General features: G+C 31.6%; 1 long non-coding RNA gene across 1 annotated transcript; it reads left to right on the top strand.

The window, feature by feature from the left end:
* The first annotated feature begins 10,536 nt into the window (after window positions 1-10,536).
* LOC129968503 (uncharacterized) lies at window positions 10,537-20,050 on the top strand. The gene is made up of 3 exons (XR_008784415.1): window positions 10,537-10,589; window positions 13,496-13,679; window positions 19,930-20,050. It is a non-coding gene; the product is annotated as an uncharacterized LOC129968503 (long non-coding RNA).
* Window positions 20,051-21,463: the final 1,413 nt, after the last annotated feature.

The raw sequence follows: 21,463 nt of genomic DNA on the forward strand, positions 1-21,463 counted from the left end.
AATTTTTTAAAAATTTAAAATGTTTTTGGTCAGTGATATGTTTCGAAGTTATAAAGAAAATGCTGGAATTTTGTTAATTTTTTATTGAAATTTTAATTTAATTTTTGAAACAAGATTTCTTAATATTGCTATCTAAGAAATAGCTAATTGCCAGCCAATAAATTTTATTAAGCTCTAAGTCCAACAACCTGCCTCGAAAGATGCAATTTATTGATGGCATGCCAGCCTATAAATTTTATTATATTAAAAGTATGAATAATTTTATCTCATATTTTTTAACAAAGAAAAATCGTTCAGCTTTGATTGAAAAATGAAAATGATTTGTTTTTCATTTACGATATTGCTAAAAATCCAAAATTTAAAAATTTGTTAAAATAAAGACTATCATAAGATTTTATAATTAAAAAGATATATGTCTAAATATACTTTTATTTTAAAGATGAATTAAAATCTTTTTTTTTTAATTTGGAAACATTTTCGAAAGTTATTGCAGAAAAACTTCAAACTTTTTCGCTGTTTTTAAATAATAAAAATTAAAAAATTGCTCTACCAAACATTACACTTTCCTACCCTAAAAAACATATTTATTCTTCTCTGCATACACAAGCGCACGCTCTCTTTTATTAGAAAAAAAATTTGCATATAGTAAAAAATTTATATATATATATTATATGGAGAGTCCTTGCAGTCAAATGTTATTTCGAATCGCAATAACATAACATTTATTTATTCAAATTTCGCATGAAAATATTTCTATTATTTTCGACTGTTGGTGACGTTTTCTTTCAAATGAAAAATAATTATACAATAATAAAATAAAAAATAATAAATAAATACATTTATATTTTCAATATGTTATTTAATAAATAATAATTTTTAACAAATGACTTAAAAAATTCTTAATAAATAAATACATTTTAATAATAATAAAGAATTTATTTACATCAAAATCAATTTAAAATAAAAAAAAATTATGATGAATTTCTGAAAGAATTTGAAAGAAACGAGTAAAGTTTCAGAAAGAGTAAAAGAAACGAAACAGTTTGACGATTCCAAGTTTTGGCGGAATAAAATAAAAAACAAAATCGCGTAATAGGAAATGAAAAAGATTGGCATAATTCGCCACAAATGTGCTTATTTGCCAAATCTTATAACCCCTATTATAGCTAATCTTGCAATTGGGATAGTTCTTGTTAGCGCCTATAGATGGCTGTAGACTGCTGGCGCCGTCTACAGGCACTAATTGGAACTTAGCTTGATCCTCCAATACGTCCTCCGGTTAACTCTACCCAACACAAATGTGAAATAAATAAGAGATAATATCAATATAGATACTCAAAACGTTAGCAGCACTCACACTTTGTTGTGACAAAATTCGTAACTATAGTCGTAACAAAATTCATAATTATTCACATGATAGAGTATCTCAAACATCTGACGCAATTGTTTCATTTCTGTTGCAATGGTTTTTACGTTGAAGATTTAATTTTCAGCATTGGAAATCTACTTAGCATTTTATTTAACGATGTTAATTAGTATTTGAATTTTTTTATTGTCATTGCTTGAGAACTATATAAAAATATAAAATCTTATGTTTTTATTTCAATTGCTTTAGATGTTAAATTAAATTCCAAATCTCAGTTTTTGAAATAACTATAATTATCACTTTGTTTTGTAGTATTTTTATTGATACGTAGACTTGTCTTGTTTAAAAGTAACTCAAGCACTGCTTTAATTACTTGGTTGAAACCTCACTGCTGCCTGAGATGGTACACTACTCTGCAAATTTCTTAAGATGTTTGATTCTTAATTAACTGGACGGTAGATTTAACTTTGAAAAAGTCCACATAAACTGTAATTCTTCTATAAAAGTAAGTTTTGTGTAAAGAAAATTTTCAAATATCTAACACTCCCATTAAGTCACCGTAGCCTTCTGAAGAATTTAAGGCATATAAATTTCGGTCCCTTTTTAAAGCAGTACGAAACTTATTTTGGAAAGGAATTCGTGAAAAAAAGCTACCTTAACTTCCACAGGTGAAGGAAATCAGATCTTCACCATACATGGAGGATATTTAAGGAAATCAAGTTTGATACCTGGAAACTAAATTTTACACGCCGGGGAGAAGTTTTCGATGGTATAATTCGAGATAGAAATTTTGATACTCAGTTTATTCCAATTTATAATCAAGTGATTAATTCAAACACTAAAATAACTCATTGTCAATTAATTTTAACTATTTATTGAAAATAAAAATAAATTCTTTGAATGGTCGACTGAAAAATTTCTTTAAAAAAATGGTGGAAAAAATGGTACTTAAAAATTTGGTGAAATGTGATTTGTGTTGATTATAAATTTTTTATGTTATATTTTGGAAATACAAATATGTCTCTCAGCCCTAAAATGTAACATACTATTAGGAAAATTAAGGTACAACTTAAGGAATGCCAGCTGTGTAACAAACATTTCTCTGATTCCTCTTTGCTCCATGTTAAAAATTATTAGTATATAAAGCAAAAATCTTAGATAATCACACTTTTTTTTTTTTTGCATTTGAAAGAATATGATTTTTTTTTTTTTTTTTTTTTTTTTTAACACCTGGGTTAAACTGGCCAGTAAATGATGTACTTCAATATTTTGTAAAACCATATGAATTTTTTATGACTAATTTCTCCCTATTTTATCAAAAAGAATGTATAAATATAAAATTTGCTGGTCTTTTATGCAAACTAAACATGGACTTTTTCGATAATCATGAAGTGCAAATATTTTTTTTATTTCTTCTTTTGCTAGGATGATTATAAAATATAAAGTAAAAATGATGAACTGTGATTTGAAACCCAGTTTTAATTATGAAAAAAAAAGTGAAATATTTGTGACATTTTTTGGAATGTTCCTTATTTGTAATATTTTATTATGTATGGTCAATAAATTTGTTTTATAACATTTTAAGTCTGTCATTTATTATAAAAGTTTGGAGCAAAGCTAAATAACATTTTCTCTCTATGGTTACAAAAACTGATAATTAACTTTACAAATGAATTTTCTTTACCATAAATACATTCCATAATTTTTTATATCTTTGAAAAATGCATGAGAAATTAGGAAAAATGAATTTATTACTTCAATATATTCTCAACAGATAGCAAGAAGTTAAATTAATCTCCCTAAAAAATAATTTCCTGGGGTTAATTTATTAAAAATTATATTTGAACAAAAAAAAAATTGAGAAAAGAATAAAAAGAAATTAATTTGAAAAATACTTTACACTTTTTAAATTTTTTTTATCCTCGTGTTTTAAAATATTCATACTCTATGAAAGGGATAATTATTTTCTGTTCATATATAAAAAAATTAATGTGATTTTATTTAAAATAAACTTAATACTTTTTTAATGACATTTCCACATGCTTTAAATTATTAATTCTCTACAAAAAGTAAATCTCAAATAGTGAGGAAAGAGTGCTGGATTAGAATTTTTTCATAATAGTCATGGTGTGGATTATTCACACAGATGAATGAGAAGTAAAACAAGCTTAAAATTTCAGTCCGTCGATATCTAAAAATAAAGTACAAAATCTACTCCAATCTGTTGAAAAAGTTGAAAGACTCCTTACATTGATGACTAAATAGTAATTCTAAATTAACAATGCATAAAAAATTACGTCTGCTCCTAAATTTCATAATTGTCGAAGCATTGTAAAAATTTAGGAAAATTAACGATAGCAATTGCAAAAACTTTTCACACCATTGTGATGGCGACAGACATCCTCTCCTATCGTGATGACGTCACGATGTCGTAGACCGGCTAGTTCAATTGCGGGAAGTTAGAGGCGCTACTGTCTATGGGAAGCGCTATGTTAAAAAAGTTGCCATTAGCGTCTATGAGAGTGAGACTCTCTTTGCTTCTCTCCTTCTTTGTGTTTAAACCTGTGTCTTCATGTCCTATTTTGCTTAACAGTATTGCCTACAGCGCCATTGCACTCTTGGTGGTAAGTTTTTGAACTTTATTTGGGGGTGGGGCAGGAAAGAAATTTCCATGACCTCCTTTAAACTATACTGCTCAAAACAATGAAAGGATATTGAGTTTCTGGGTTGATCTTACACCTGAAGAATTGTTTGAGTGATTGATACATTATCGACAGACGTAGTAGGCAATAGGAGACAAAAATGACATTTGTTTGGCAGAAAAAAAATGCATTTTATTGATCATTTGGGTACAAAGGAAAAAAAAAAAAAAAAAAAAAGAAAAGAAACGAAATTTCTGCATATGAGAAAAACAAATAAAAAAAGGTGTTTCCTTAAAAGAAAATCGTTTTTAGTTGAGGGTATGGTTTCTCCGGACGGCCAGAAACGTTGAACACCTTTGAAGCATCGAATCAATGAGGCTATTGATGATAATCTGGGTACAATGTCCCACTCCTCCATAAGAGCTCTTTCCAGTTCTTCAGGAGTTTGGGGGGGGGGGGTTGGCGTCCAGAAATTCGTCCGCATAGAATGTCACAAACATGCTGAATTGGGTTCATGTCGGAGAACACGCTGGCCAATCCATTCGCATGATTCCCTTCTCCAAAAGGAAATCATTCACCAAGTTAGCATGATGTGACTTGCAATTGACATCCATTTATATGAAGTCATTTCCAATTGCTGCAGCCTAAGAGACTACAAAAGGTCTCAGGATCTCATCTTTATATCGACGACTGGTCAGAGCTCCATTTCGAATGATATGGAAATCGGTGCGCCCATCAATAGAGATGCCAGCATAGACCATCATTCCCTCACCGTCAAATCTTACACTTTCGTGCACGAACGCAGGATTGTTTCTAATGCCACGTTCCCTCCAGATGAAAATACGCCTATTATCAGGATGAACAAAAAGACGGGACTCGTCAGAGAAAAGAATATTGCGCCATTCATTTCTCTTCCAGTTCACATGCTCTGTTGCCCACTCCCTACGGACACAACGGTGCCTTGCTGTTATACTTTGTTCCACCCTAACTTGGCAGTATTGTAAAAGGCAGAAAATGTGACGATCTGCGTTGGGAAAGAGTTCCCCATCAATTCCGACTTTAAAATAGTTAAAATGCGCAGAAATTTATCAAATAATATCATAAATTACAGAAATCCTTTTTTTATCAGTATGTATTTCAAATTATTCTCAAGTTAGAAGTGCTTATCTGTTAAGTATTTTGTAAATAAAGCGAACGAATAAAGCTAAAAGATTGACATAATGAATTCCACTTTGGCTAGAACCGGTCTTCAAGGTCAAATATTTGGCGCTTTTCTTTTACGTCTCCGCCAACTCAGCTTCATTCAGTTCGCAATCGTTATAATCTTTCGTACTTTTTTATTCTCGCTTTTTTAGTAGCTGATATTTTTGATACTATTAATCACATTAGTAGTTATTAGTTTTGATTGTTGAATATTTATTCGATTCGTTATTTTTATTCACTTCTAAAATGTCTGAAAAAGAGAAAGTGTTATCACCGACTACGCTGTGCACACCTTCAAGACGAGTGAAACCAACAAAAAGTGCAGCATGCAGAAACATATTAAACGTTTATTCCCGACTCCGAGAAAACTCTCAAGATTCTATCAATCAAATCGTCGATAAAGTTTCGCACCTTACAGGTGTTTCGCAATGAACAGTTTTCTTTTTGAAAAAAGAAATAAAGGCATCCAGTCCTTTAAGTACCCCTGGAAAGAAACGACCAGGCTTGTAAACATTCAGGTCTTGTAAAATATGATGATTTTACATTATCCTGTATTTGACGAAAAATCCATGCATATTTTCGTAGAAATGAGATCCCAACATTAGATAAAGTTTTAAAAGATGTGAACGCTTATACAGATATCTTTTCGAAAAACATTAGCCGAACTACGCTTTACAGAATATTGAAAGATTTAAGGTTTTCTTTTGAGAAACGATGAAACGAAATGTAAAATAATGTATCGATAATATTGAAAAAATAATGAAAATAAGGAAACAATTAATTCTCTGATAAAGTGATAATATGATAAAGTAAATAAATATTTACTATTTGGCGAAAAATTTGCGAGATAAAGTTTCGCTAGCGATCTGCATTTCTAGTAACTTTATAGTTTAAAGTAACCCAGTTCCCCTGACAGCGACTGTGATTCGGCATGCCTAGAATATACACTACTGCCAAGTTAGAGTGAAACAGAGTATAACATGACACACACCATTGGTCAGCGAGCATACATATCTACAGAGTGAAGGAAACTGAGGTACCAGTTGCCGAGCGAAGGTGTTGTTGAAGAAGAGTGGCATTCATATTTCGGTATCTCCGAGCCATTGGCAATAAATAACGGTCTTCATTGGGCATTGTTGAACGTCTAAGCTCTTGCTCTGATCTTCGGTCTGCGTTTCCAGTCTCTAAAAAGCGGTTCCAGATCATGGAAATCACACTTTGTGAAACTCCAAAGGCTTTTGCTACTTTGGCTTGTGTTTGCCTTCCCCCCTCTAACCGGCCAACAACTCTCTAAGCTTCTGATTCGGTTAAATGACTTCATTGTGACATCGCACTCATTGAAACAACGCGCTTAATGAATGTCAATCATTCTTTTCTGCTTTGTCTTACATTAAGTTGAAAGCCAAATCAAATTCGCTGCCGCTAAAGCGTCGTCTTTGACGTCAAACGCAAAATTTTCATACTGCGAAGTTTGGAAAAAAAAATTGCATTTGTGACTCTCTTCTTCCATTTTATTCAAAAAAATTTTGCTTATACCTTTATTTTATACAAGGCTTACAATATCCTTTAATTGTTTTGAGCAGTGTATTACCAAGTTTGATAACATTTGGTCATGTAGTTTTCATTTTATGACCATTTCATTTGGTCATGAAGGTTTCATTTTATGACCATTTCATTTGGTCATGTAGTTTTCATTTTATTTCCATTTTTTCCATGTATTTTGGCCGTCTCTTTGGCAGCCGATTGATTCCAAAATGTGACACAAAACCAAAGTTGTAGTCACAAGATAATATATCCAATTTCATGGATTTAAGTCATTGAACTTTGCAAGTTATGGCATTTACATGTACGCGAAAATACAGACAGACGGGCATTCAACTGTCTGACAGCTTTGGTTCAAAATATAATAAGTGTCTGCATTTTAGATTCTAAATCTGTGTATCAAATTTTATTTACATAGTTCTTTGCGTTTGGAAGATATTAAGATCACTTGGTTCTCTAACAGCCAGACAGACTTTCCATTTAATGGATGTCGTTCAAAATTTGACAGAAATCTTCAAATTTAGTCATAATTCCATATATGAAATTTCAGCCGTCTAACTCAGAGCGCTTTTAAATCATCGTGTTCGTGGATACAGACATTGTGCCAAAAAAATGTGTTTTTCGTACTAGGAGGACTAAAACATGGAAATTCAAAAAAAAAAAAAAATTCCGAGTTCGAATTTTTTTTGACAATTATAAAACTTTATTTTGTGAGAAAAAGTAAAAAGTACAAAACTCTCATATACGAAACACTAAAATTAAAAATATGTGCACTTTTGGCCCGTCCAAGGTTCATAATTTTATACGAGAGATGGATACGGACATCACCTTTGTTACCGAACATAGACGACAGTAGGAGAGAAACCACTCTTCCATATCAGCCACGAGTTATAATTAAAATTGAAACTGCAGTCAGGGATTTTTTTTATTTAGTTTGATTTGTTTTATATTTGTAAGGATGGAATTTAAAAATAGATTTTTTTCCCTGATGTACTAGAATTCTAAAATTTTGTAAAATAAAAGAAAAATTCAATGAAATATTCCTTAACACTATGTTTGAGGAAATTTCTTATATACCCATCTCTACAACACGCGTCAATTAGATGTGTGAATGACTACATATATTTAAAGAAAAAAACCACTTAGAAGGCAATATAATTTTACTTTATTTAAGTAAGAAAAAAAAATATATGGAATCTATTTATAGAAAAATTTTAGTACACATTATTTCAATATTATACATTCATTTCACGCATCTTTTACAAAAATTCTCAATTGTGTTTGGCCACTTTCCGCAAACAATCTTTTCACATATTTTATAAGTATTATTGCTTCTGTTTCTTTTACAAAAGCCAATTTGATAACCCTTGCTTTCTGCGAAATACTGGGAAGATCATAATCTATACTTTTATATATTTTTTTTTATTTCCGTTTGCAAGTTTATTGGACAATTGAAATAGAAAATCCTTTAGAATAATTTTGATGTAGTGTGTTCTTGTAGGAGATCTATGCGTTTATTGCCATTAAACCTCAAAGTCGAAAACCAGCTCGAGAGAACATCGAAAAGATGCTACATTGATGGTATATTTGCGCGCTATTTGGTATACTATGTCGACTCCCAACTTTGTCTCATTGTAATATATTGTTTCCTGGGTAAGCTTGTCACCGTCTTTTAACGCTTGGTTTACGATAGCGTCAAATTGACACACATTCGTAAATATAGGTATACCCATAAAGAATCAATGTTTCAACACGTTTGAAGAAAATAGACACCAACATATATTTACCTCGTTCAACAGATAAAAGTCAGTGCAAGAGATAAAATAGAAATGTGAACTTTGTAATTTTTCTTATAATATTTGAAATTTGTCAAAATGACACTCTTCCGTAAGCCTAGTGTTAAACAACACTTAAGTTTGCATAAAGTACAATTTTTATTTTCTCATTTCTTTTCACTTTATAAGATTTTTTTTAATTGGGATAAAAAACCCTTATTGCAATGTGGAAAAATTTATTAATAATGTTCATGATTGAAATTTCTTACTTCCAGCGAAAATAAAGTCAAGCTTAAACGTGTTTAGAGCCATTTCTTTTACCGTTAGTACTCTAAAACACAATTCCTTGTTTAAAATTTTTTTAATTTAACTTTTTTCGTATTTGTACCGATGCAATCGAATTTTAATTCATTTTTCTAATACTACAGAATTCTAAAATTTGGCCTCTGCATATTCCCCTAACAATATACAATTTGAATATTTTTAGATCTCGATTGTTAATTTAAATGAAATTTAAAAAGTTGAATATTGTTACAAGATAATTACAAAGCGCAGAATATATTCTTACTTGTTCATATATGAACTATAGGGAACATACTGTAATTGTTAAAAAACTCAGACGAGATTCGAAATTTTAAAGAATTGCACGTTTTTATCCGAATATTCCACTAAGTTCGAAAAATAGATTTTTCGAAAACACCTTTCTGATAAAAAAGAACCTAAAGAAGTGGAGCTAGATGGACAAAATTTGGTATATTGTCTTTATACCGAATTTATAAACTCCTATAAAATTTTAAGTACATTCAGAAGAAGTCTGTCCGTCTGGGTGTTCAAGTATAAATTAACCGTCAACTGCAAACTGAAGAAAGCTAGACAGATAATATTTGACGTATAGGAATAGCATTTCAATTCTAACGTGCCTTGCACCAGAGTTGATTGGATTTTGTATTCGAAAGCTTATGGACGGCAACAGGCCATGGAAACCAAGCAAATAGGCTTCCTGGCGTTGTTTATTAAATAGCCGTAGATACTTATTGGAACTCCTCCAGTATGTACGCCATCAGTTTGGTACAGTCTACAAACCAGTAGACCACTCAACTAACAGGAAGCGCATTCTGACAACCACCACTCACCTTCCACTTCCTTACCACAAAAACTATTAACGATTTTGGAATGGTTTAACACGCTATATATGCCTTCCAAGAATGCACCAATTCAATGATATCCAACAATTACGTCTTTCTTGAAGTCTGACAAAGCAGAATCCCGTAGCTAATGCCATTGCTGGATCCTACACGATATTTAAGTACAGAAGATGTGACGTCATCATGACCGCAGATAATCTCATTTACATGGGTGTCCAAATACTTTTTGGCAAATAGTGCATAATCTCAAGTTCTGTTGTTTAAAAGTGCCATCTGGATTGCGATTTGTGTTATTAAGTATTTAGTATTTATTTATTATTACAATTTAGTATTTAACTCATCTTTTTGTTGTTGTTGTTGATTTCAAAATTCTTTCTTAAATTCTAAAAAGTCATGAACATAATAATAGAATATTATTCTATCCTGAAGTTCTTTGCCAGGGCTTCAAATACTTTTTACAAATGTAGCCATTAATAAATAATAAATAATTTGAGTTCATATTATTGGCGTTCTCAAGTGTATTCATAATCAAGGAAATGAAAACAAAAACAAATAACTAATCTGCAATAAAAGAATTTAAAAAGAAATATAGTTTATTGTGCTTATTTGTAAAACTGGAATGAAATTCTTAGAATTAAATGGAGTTATTTATCGTAACTTAATAAATAATAATAATAAAAAAAATCCGCATTGCAAAGGCTGACGAAATTTTAATAGCATAAAAAGTTTTCAAACAATCATGATTAGAACCTGGACCTATGGCTTAAGGAGTTATGCTCTAGTCCATCGATTTGAAGTGAAGTAGATTATAATTTGCGAAGATTTTTGGTATAGTGATATCTGACTTCGTCTGAATCAGAAAGGGGAGACCTCGACTGCCTTAGGATTGAGACAGACTCTTGTTAATCTGAATAAGGTAATTTTTCTCGTGCTTCTATCGCAAGTTGTTTATTATATTCGGTAAATATTTAGTATGTTGCGGATGTTTTCTGGTACTTTGCTTTAGGTTACAAACTGATAGTTATAGACCATCGCCGTTCTGAAAACTTTCATTTTTTTGCAGCCTAATTTTTCTGAAAAGTCAATTTTTTCATAACTTCGTAAGTATTTTGCTGCAAATGAAAGTGAATAATGTGTGACGCTAGTTTTTAATGTTTCTGTAGTTAGTTATCTATGGAATATTCATTCTCAGCCAGCGTATAATATGTATCCGCGTTTGTAACGTTTTGTTACGCAATTTTATCGAATGCGAAATTGGCAATTGTGAACCAGTGTTCTGAAAATTAATTTAATCTCATTTTCGACACTTTTTGGATGTCTTTTGAGGATTTACTCTTCTTATTTAAGCGAAATATGTGGATTAAGCTCCAATTATTGACCAATTAGCTGTTTTATTGTTGAAGAATTTTTAATTGAAATTTGAATAAGAAATAATCAATTAAAAGTTTCAACGGCATATCCCGACAAACAATGTGCTTGTCCATTTGTGTCACAACCTTTAGGTTCAAAAACTTTATGATTAGATCAGTTTCTGCAATATTTAGTTCGCAAATGCAAAACAGTAACTTTCTAACTGCATTTTATCCCTACACTATGAATTCTAAATCTATAGAATTACGAAAATTTGAAAAATCGAATTCAAACCTATTCCGACCAATTTTTAATAAAACTTCTAATCTCTCAAAGTACATTTCAATTCTAACTGGGTTTTTTTTTATATCTTGGCTGGTTTTCTCTTGAACTTTATACTTAAAAAGGAATTGTATATATTTGTGCCGGAAGTTTACAGGACAGCTATTAAAACTATCAAATTTGGCACAGGTATACTTTATAAGATGAAAATGTTTATCTCTAAGCGATTTTATCGAACTTTAATTGCATGCTAAATGAAACTTGAATTTTCTTGGGTCATAATTTCCTAAAACATCGAAGTAAAAATTTAGTTTCTGCGTCTTTTTAAAATTTAAAAAATCGCCTAAGGAAATCTTATAGCCATATAATTTTTTATGAATTTTGACAATTTTTAAAATAACTATTAGTTTTTCTTACATTACATTATTGTAATGATATTCAAACCATTTGTATTGTTTCATCAAATGACAATCGCATGACTTCCTTCCATTTCTGAAAGCTTCAGGAAAAAAACGCTTCTGCTAATCCGGAAACAAACTGTAATTACATTACCTTAAAAGATAACTTGAAATTTGATATAGAATACTCGGAAACTTAATTTCGAGAAACTTAATAAACATTTAAACGATCTCATGGAATTATGCTTCATTAAGAACATGTTTCAGTTGAGGAGAGAATCATGAGCGTCAAGTTGTATTTACGAGATTAAACATAAAACGAAAGCAATATTCCCAGCAAATCAATTAGTGGTTAGTCTGCAATACTGTCCAACCTGAAAGCGCCTGTATTCGTCATTGATAATTGCAAGTCGCAATCCTTTGGGCATCTGCAGTTGGAATGTTGCAGACATTGTTTTAACTTTAAAAATTCGCCTAAAACTATAATGTGAACTTATTAGCTTCTCTAATGCGTTGAATGAAAAGATTTTATATGCAAGTGTAGTGTTAATCTTTGAAGATAAACGGACCAAAACGAGCCACTCCGATGTCGAAAATGCAACGTATGGTTACAAGGGTAAAATACCGCTAACTTTGTGGATTGCTCAATTATTTATGTAGAAATTTTTTGTGGAGTTTACATTTCAAAATTATACACGTTGCAATTATCCATTGCATTTTGTTCCTGAAAAATCTTAATGAAATTTCATCTAGGGGCAGTTGAATGTTTGGATTATGTCGCATCTAATTAGTTATGCTTTTGCGTTTTGATGGGTTTTAATTTAGCATGCCATTTCTCATAGCTTATTGTAATCGCAGAAATTCGATTCGAGTTTTTGATTGTCATGTTTCAGTCCTCCACGAGTTAGGAAACTGTCTTTAGAGATGTCTGTATATGGCCATAATCGAAATTCGTTGAGCTACAACAATGAACCGTCGCTAAAATTTTAAGATCTCGATGAAAAGTGCAACACAATAGCTATGAAGCTTAAAAAGGTAGACGCTTGCTATTTAGTACAATTTTAACATCTAAATTATCTGTGCCAAATCTTGAAATTAATCAGTCAATGGGTTGACTGTCAGTAAGTATACTTGCTTCTATGCATGTGATAAAAATTCAACATTTTAGTAAGATGAAATCTAGTATGTGATCTTCTTACAAAAATTGAGTTTCTAACAATTTTAATTTCGATCGACAAAAAATACTTACATTCTAGGTTCACTATACTATTGAAGTACAAAACGGTCATATGTGGACCTCCAATAAAAAAAAAAATTCGTGGTTGTCATGGCCTTAACAATGGTTCACAATTTTAATGCTAGGGTAGGAGGATAACATCTGTGTTGGGAATTTCTTGAAGACGCTTCGGCATGCTTTGTTCGACATCAAAAAAATTCAAACTGATTATCCAGCATCAGCTCAACACCAGTATGCTGTCTTTTAATTCTTTATTAAGTTTCGCAAACGATGATGAGTAACTCGTGCATCGAATTACTGAATTTTTAATTTTTAATTTGCAATTAAGTAAAAATATAAATTTGAAAGGTAAATCACTAAAACGCTTCACTACCCAAATGTCATTTTCATAGAAATTAAAATAATGCCCCAAATAAGTTGAATCGTCTAATTAGCAAAATTACTGTGTCAATGGTTTTATAAACAGAGATCACTTTAAGGATCATGTCATTTTCTATATCTTTAAATTGTGAACAGTTTAAACACGTTTCACTGATGTATTTCCGTTCTTTTCAGATGATTCAATCTGTCATCTCATCTGATATTGCTTGGATACTTGGTTAGTCGAGAAAATTTGAACAAAAATGGAGGGATATTAGAAGACTTGCTATGCAAGAATCGACTAATGCCACGACGCAATGGAGGCTGACTTCCGTAATTATCTGCTGGTGCTTTACACCTGTACGGGACTTTTACAAATGTAAGTAAACTGAAATATCATTTTTTCTTAATTTACAATTTATACTTCCTCTTAACTTTTAAGTCTAGATGCTGAATGTTATATCTTAAGTAGCTTACTTAAAATTGTCTCCTAAAATTACAATATATTCAATTGCTAATGCTATTTATTGACAATAAAATCATACTAAGTATATTACTAAATGAGTTTGCTGCATGTGCTTGGCAGAAGTGTTAATTTTTTTAATTGCGATCCATGTTCATTCTTACTTTCTAACATCTGAAGTACTGTAATCGTCGAAAAATTAAAATTCGAGATTTTGACCACCCCGATTATGAGTAACACTAAGTTTGCTCGTCTTTGATAGACAATTCAAAAATACTTTGAGACAGACGGGTGAATTTGGACTACGGTTTTTACATAAGATTTTTAAATTTTTGCCGAATTATAAGCAAAATCCGTCCTAAAGAAATCTGCCCTGCTGTTTAAATACAAATCAGCACTAACTTCGAGAGTTCAGATGAAACTTGGTACATATTTTAATAGACAAGTGTTGCTTAAAAACGGGACATTGATATAGCTGAACTAAACTTGGTACATGCTTAATATCTATAGTATAGATGTCCATTAAATTTTGAATCAAATCTATCAAGGGCTTCACGTCGGTCAGTCAGTCGGTAATTTCAAAAGCACGTAAACATGATATATATATAATGTGGTTTTGGGTCAATCCGATTTCAATCGGTTGGGATAAACGCGTCTAAAGCACATTAATTTTACGGGTACTATTAACCGCATGCTAGGTATTAATGGGGGCTCCGTAACATTTTTATGAATTTAGGATCACACGATAAATTCTTTATTGAAATGAATATTTCATAATTGTACACCAATGTCATGAAACATGTTCTCTGTAATGACACCTTTTTAGAATATGCGAGTGTTTTGGTGACCACTCCAACTGGTTCTTTGTAGGTTAATATATTTTATTTTTCAGTGTTGAAATAAGTTGTAAATTGTAAAGATACTTGAACTTACCGCTATTCCCAATAATTTTAGTCAACTAAAGCAGTCTAGCCAATTAGCAGCAGGCTGTTTCAGTCGTAAACTACTTAAAATCTTCCTTTCAGCATTTTTCAGTTCATAAAATTACAGTTAAAATTTTCAAAACTGTTAATTAAAATCCGAAATGGTTAATGGATCTGTTGCTATCTAGAATGTTTTTAACCGATTGAATTCAGGAGTAAATTTATGCCATCTTAGTCAAATGCCGATGAAACTGCTCATGCACTCCACTACTTCAATTGCACGCAGTGATGTGCTCTTTCATACATAAATTATGAATATTAAAATGGATGCGGATTATTTAATATTGGCCGCCTTTGTTGACCAGCTGGGTCACCAGGTGTAAAACTCCCAGAATTCGGTTAAATATTTATGTGCCTTGGTCTCTTAATGACTTAATCAAAATATTAAGCTCCAAATTTACAGCCCCATAGCTCACATTATAGAAGCCTTTGTTCACTGTAATACATATATTTAATTTGCTGTCATCTCCAATTCGCCGTAAGATTTAAATTTGAATAAGAAATGAACGAACTTTTTACTGAAACCAGTCATTTTTTAACTACAGAAAATCGAGTCCTTCAGTATTATAAACTTACATGTATCGCAGAATATCTTATAATTCAGTATTTGAAGGAATTAAGTGAACTTCTGATTCGTCAAATTCAGTTTTTTCTTCAAAAAGATTTAAATGCGTTATTTCAATTAATAAATGTACTTCAGAAAACAATTAATTCTAAATGTTATATAGTTCTATGTAAATCATGGTCGGTAAAATTACTTGCGTTTAATGGTTGTCACCAGAGATCAAGCCTGAACAAGAATGCTTTGAATATCATTACAGTACACTCCGCGGAATTGGGTGGCGCGGCCGCCGCGGATAACAAAAATCGCGGATAATCCGAAAAAAGCTAAACGGGTATAGCAAAAGAGAAAACAGTCATTCCAACTTTGAAAAATCGTTTTATGTACAATAAAACGCAAAATAAACAGCAGGAAATGTTTGACTAACGCTTACTATTTTAGTATATCACTCAAAACTAGCCTAAAATGCATTTTGTTAATGAAAACAGAAAAGTGCTTTGTACTTACGAGAAGCGTCAAGGATACACATAAAAATTACTACATATGTACTGTTTTAATACTGTAATGTATTACGTAATTACAAAAGCTTAACTGTAAAACTACACTTTTTTGAAAAAATCAGTCATTTGTGTTTGCTTCTTGCTTTGGAAGCATTTTCTCTTTGCTTGGAAGAAAAAAAAAAAAAAAAAACTTAAGTGCGACAGGCGCGGATAACCCGTCTGCGGATAATCGGGAGTCTACTGTATTTTAAGATTATCGATTGCATTATTTTAGACAATCTGCCTTGGAAAATCCGAACCCTGAATAGTGTATCTTGGCGAGTTTTTATAGAATAGGCGTTCAAATTTTCATAACTTAATACATCTTAATTGCGAAAGAGTGGAACTTTAAATATTAATGTCTCAAGCATATTTTATTAAATGACTCATAGAATTCAGGATCAATATAAAAATGTAAATGTGTAAAAATCTGCGTAAACGTAATTTATAGAAATATTTGATTCAAACTACTTAAAATCTCATTTAGACTCATTCGCGTATGTATCTATTAAAGTAATAGAAATTAGCTGTTGGGCCCTGATTAGTGTGGATATCCTATGTATTATGTACCTTAGATAAGAATGAATTAAATCGATAGCGATTTTAAATCATCGCAAATCTTTTCTCGTATTACTTTTTTAGAAAATATCGCATCTCGTATTTTCTTTGAGACAGCAATACTTAAAAATGCTGCTTCGCATTTTTAGATTAAAATTTCAGCGGGTCAACTCGGTCTTTCAATTGAAGTTTTCCCCAACGTAATTGCAACATGATAATTAGAACTACTTTTTTCTACGTACTTCATTTTTTTGCGACATAAATTGTTTGAAAATGGTTAAAATATTTTCTTAATTCATTAGGAGTAGAAACTTAATTTATAAGTTAACATTGATATCATTTACGATTTTTTTAAACTTTAAAATGATGTAAAAACTATTTGTTATATTCGGAAATCATAGAGGAGAGATACCGAAATTTCGCTTCATTTCCAGTAAAAGAAAATTCTGATTAAAATTTGCACCTTTTCCCGAAGTGCAATTCCCATCGTCTAAAATACGTTTCAGACAAGTTTGGTAGTTCTAGGCTGTAGCTCAGATATATTAAATTAGCATGAATAGAATAGAATAGCGCGAGATTTTTCTCGTTCTTTCATTTTCTGACGAAAGCCACGATAATCTTCATGCCACAACCATTACGCCGATTTCATCAAACTTTACTTTCTCGTACAAAGTATTGCAATTTGCAAAAACTCAATTAGAGATTTCACGAATGTTTTCTGATATCTTTAAATCCAATTCTCTTTGGCATTATTCCTGTTTTTCTGTGAAAATAAACTCAAACGCTTTGAGCTAAATAGATGAATTTGGTGTGGGACTTGATATCAAATTTATAGTTCTTTCAAATTTTGAAAAAATCTAATCGGAGAAAGTTAATCGAAGCTATCCGAGTAAAACGAACGCAGTAAATACAAAACTTATAGAACCAACTCGTAGTTAAGTGCAGCCAACGTATAATTTGATACACAGGTTTAGCATCTAAAACATAGATTCGGATAATTGGAATCGAATTCGTCTCCAAATTTGGCTTTTATCGATCTGTACTGTCGTATGCATAGAAACGCAATAATTTAAGATCGTATACAAAATTCTATTGTCTTCAGATTACATTTATATCCGTCAAATTTGTTTCAATCGGTTAGCATCCAGCGGGAGTAGTTCCCCGAAATTTTCCCACACGCTCTCCAATAAGTTATTTCAGAGAAATGTAATATGTGCAGTTGTATTTTAAACGTTCAACATGCGTTATGTATATGCAAGAACTTTACTTAGACAAGCCACATTGAAGCACATCGTTCTGTTAATTGACACCCTTGGGGCCGACAATGTTTTCTTGGTGAAATTCGACTTAAAATGATTTGCTTCTAACAATGTTTATTAAACTTAACCTTAAAAATAACGTACGATTTAGATCTTTTTTCTTTGTAATTACCGCGTTAACTTAAATTTGAACAGACATTCACTGAACGGATTTTGTTCAAAATTTGAAATCTAAAAATCTCGTGTAAAAATTGTTTTTGTTGGACATTTGGGAAATATCCATACTAAAATTTATTTCGGATCCGAATTTTTATGGTTTCCTTGTGTTTTTCCAATTCCGCGCCATGATCTACATAAGTAAACAAGCTGATTCGAACCCGACCTTTATGCAAATTTCGTGATTTGTGGTTGGCAACAACTGCAATGCAAATTTGGCTACTGTTTAAACTCGCCTCATGCAAGTACTTTTTTAGACGGAATATGAGAAATGGCTTAAGCTTTTCGGTCGAGGCGGAAGATAACTGTGGACAACTGGTTTGTTGCTTCACCATTTTAAGACAGTTTCTTTCAGTTCGTTTAAATGTTAGACAGAAAGGATGAATGGCTCGAATCTGTTGACCAAGGTCTAGAAATGTTAATTTGAACTTTGATTTTAACATTTAACGTATTTTTATTGCACCAGTAATGAGCACATTGACTTTATAATCAATAAGTTACTTTAAGGAAATTGCTTTCAACTTTATGCCTCCTCGACATTAAATTTCACTGTCAACTTTGCTTAATTTTGGGTTAGAGGAGTAAGTTTTCATACGTCTAGCTTAAAGCTTTTTCTGTTCTGCCATATAGACTTGAGGCTGGAAGAACACGGACGGCTGATATGATTACAAAAATGTTTATCTAATTCGATTTCTAAAATGTGGAAACTCGTCAATATAGAGTTCGAACTTTTTGACGATTACAATACTTTATCTATACATCGTATACGAGAAAATGCCAGTTACGCCAAAGATTAATATTTAGCAACTATTGATCACCAATGCCATGCAAAATATTGGCATATTTTGCCCAAGGTTCAGTTTTATGCGAAAGTATAACGTTTATTAAATGAGTTTGGAGAAAGCCATTCCAATTTTGTTGGATGGGAAAAAACGGGTGGTCTTTATATAGTCCAAGTGTCACCTGCTCCATGCCGCGCTTCAATTTTTAGAGCTCTGAAAATATAAAATTTCGATATATCCCCAGAATCACCCTCTGGAGTCATTTCGTGTTTTTCTCCAATTTACGTACATATCTAACCAATAAAAAGTTGACGGCTTAATGTTAAACGGCATTTTAATTTAGTATGATAAAATTTATTTTATCGAGTTTGAAGAACTGGTCATCTAGGATGGCTAGAAATTTCTAAAATCACAAGCCTATTGACATGCCATTTGTAATTCGATATAACTTGAACTGTTTGGTGTATATAGCTCTATATACTGTGTACAGATAAGAATCATCTGGACGGAGTCTTGCAGAAATTTTCTCGCATACTTTCTACTTCATTGTCACCCCACCCCTTCCTTCACATATAATTGTTGAACTTGGACGAGATTGAACTCCACGGATGCTCAACTTTATTTTCAACCCTTGTACGAGTCTTGCTCTTGAAGTAGAGAATTTTTTCGATGAACCATATATTCAGAAATATAGAATCTTTGTTCGACTCGGGCCACAATTTAGCAAAACTTCAATTTTAGTCAGATCACATAGACAAATAACATTTGATATAAATGCGACGTTTGTGGCCGTGCGTTTTTGAGTTATCACTTTTATTTCCACGGGAAAGTATAGAACTGATAAAATCGCAATGGATTCATTTCGAAATTTTCCTTTTGTATTCTACACCTTAAATGCTAATTCCATATACCAAATTTTATCTGTCTAGCCCTTTAGGTTTTGTAGTTATCGTATTCATTCATTTTCACATCAAATTTTGTAGAAATCCAGCGATATTTACAAGATATGTAAAGGCCACGTTTCATCCACCGAATTTGGTTTGCAAATGTTCAAGTAAGATACAAATCCGCAAAATGTTTTTCGGATGCGGAATGGTTTAAAGCGTAGACTCGTTAAAATCTCTAGTTCGAATTTTTTGACGTTCATACTATTTTCTTATAGTTTAGACTTGATTAAATGTTTGGTAGATTAAATTCTATCTCATTAAACTTTAATCTTTCTCAATCTTACATGTATAGAGGTTTAAGTAAAGCTATTTCTTTTTAGGATTGTTGGTTCTTCCATTACTGAATGTATAGAGATCTACTACAAGGTGCTCCTTGAATGAGGAAACTGACCAGATGCAAGTTACTTCAGGAATCTGTTGTTCCTGTAAACCCAAGATTCAGCTTGTTTGCTGTTCCTGAACAGTTCAGAAAGTTTCTTCAGAAAATACAGTCCGGAAGATCCCAAGGAATGGAATTTAACATGGTAATATTTTTTGACTTCAAAGATATTTCTAACTATAATTTAAGATTTTCTGGATTATTTAAGAAATCTTTATAGTATGTTATCCAAAATGGGATGTTTCTAAAGATATTAAATTTGCTTAAAATAAGCATGTGCAATGAATACTTGAAGAGCTTGACTGACTCTAAATCCCAATTGTAGACTGTCTTAGCAAGTGCTCTCTACTATTTGATCATACTTTCGTGGCAGATTTTTCAGAGTCTCAACGAAATTTCAAAAATATGATCTTGTTAGCAGAAAAAATTGCTATTTTCTTCCGTAATGGCATGCAAAAGATCTTGATACAGAAGTTCAATTGACTGATTCTTTTTTGTCCATTAGATGTCTAATTTTCAGTATGTTAATCGTTTTAAGTGGTATGTGTAGTTCATTGCGAAGTAGTGTAGGAATATTTTTCCAGTTCTGAAGGCCCGAAATACTTCGATTAAAATACGGCTATTCAGCCTCTTGTCAAGCGGCTCCTTTTTAGTGCGAGTCGCTGGGAAGGTTTTGTGCAAAGGGACATTTTGGAAATCGTGAAGGAAGTCGGAGCATTTCTTTTGTGAATTAACTCCTGAAAAAAAATGAGCTATCATAGCCATTTTTGAGGGTATTTAGTGAATTTATGACAAATGAACTCGGGTGTTTCAGTATTCAACTTCAGAATTCTTAAGATTTGAGTAATTGATTATTCATAGTGTTTCTGTAATAGGAAGTTGTCCCAAAAATCTTCAACATTACAATAAGAACAGTAGCAAATAGTTTTTGAGCATGGATTTCTAAATTAAGGTTGTAGTTAGCATATGAGCAATTTGATGCTTTGACACTAAGGAATTGTATTGTAACAATTCTGATTAGGTTTTTCGCTGCCAATTTCTTATCGAAGCAATCCTTACAATGTATTTGAGAAAAATATTTAAAAAAATTACGACTGTAGGTACAAAATGGAACTCGGTTCTATTTCTAATTGGTCGAACATGCTTCAATGAGGCATTTGGCTTTTATGTTGGAGAAATCTGTGTACATAATTTCTATAATTGAATCTTCTTATTTTAAGTCCTCAGGCTTTCGCATTCGGATGGCTATTCAGATTCCAATCATTTGAAGCGGGAAACACCGGGAAAATTGGATTTGATACCTCAATAATAACTCTTAATTTCGAAGCTGAGAATGTAAATATAATGCATGTTAAGTGTATACAAGTTTACACACGGTTAAACTGAATAAATGGCGACATTAATTTTGGTATTAAATACTCTGAAATTTATTAACTTAAAAGCGAATATTAATAAGTATTGGTAAAAATTCGTAA

This window comes from Argiope bruennichi, chromosome 5 (genome assembly GCF_947563725.1).
Source record: "Argiope bruennichi chromosome 5, qqArgBrue1.1, whole genome shotgun sequence".
Lineage (NCBI taxonomy): Eukaryota > Metazoa > Arthropoda > Arachnida > Araneae > Araneidae > Argiope > Argiope bruennichi.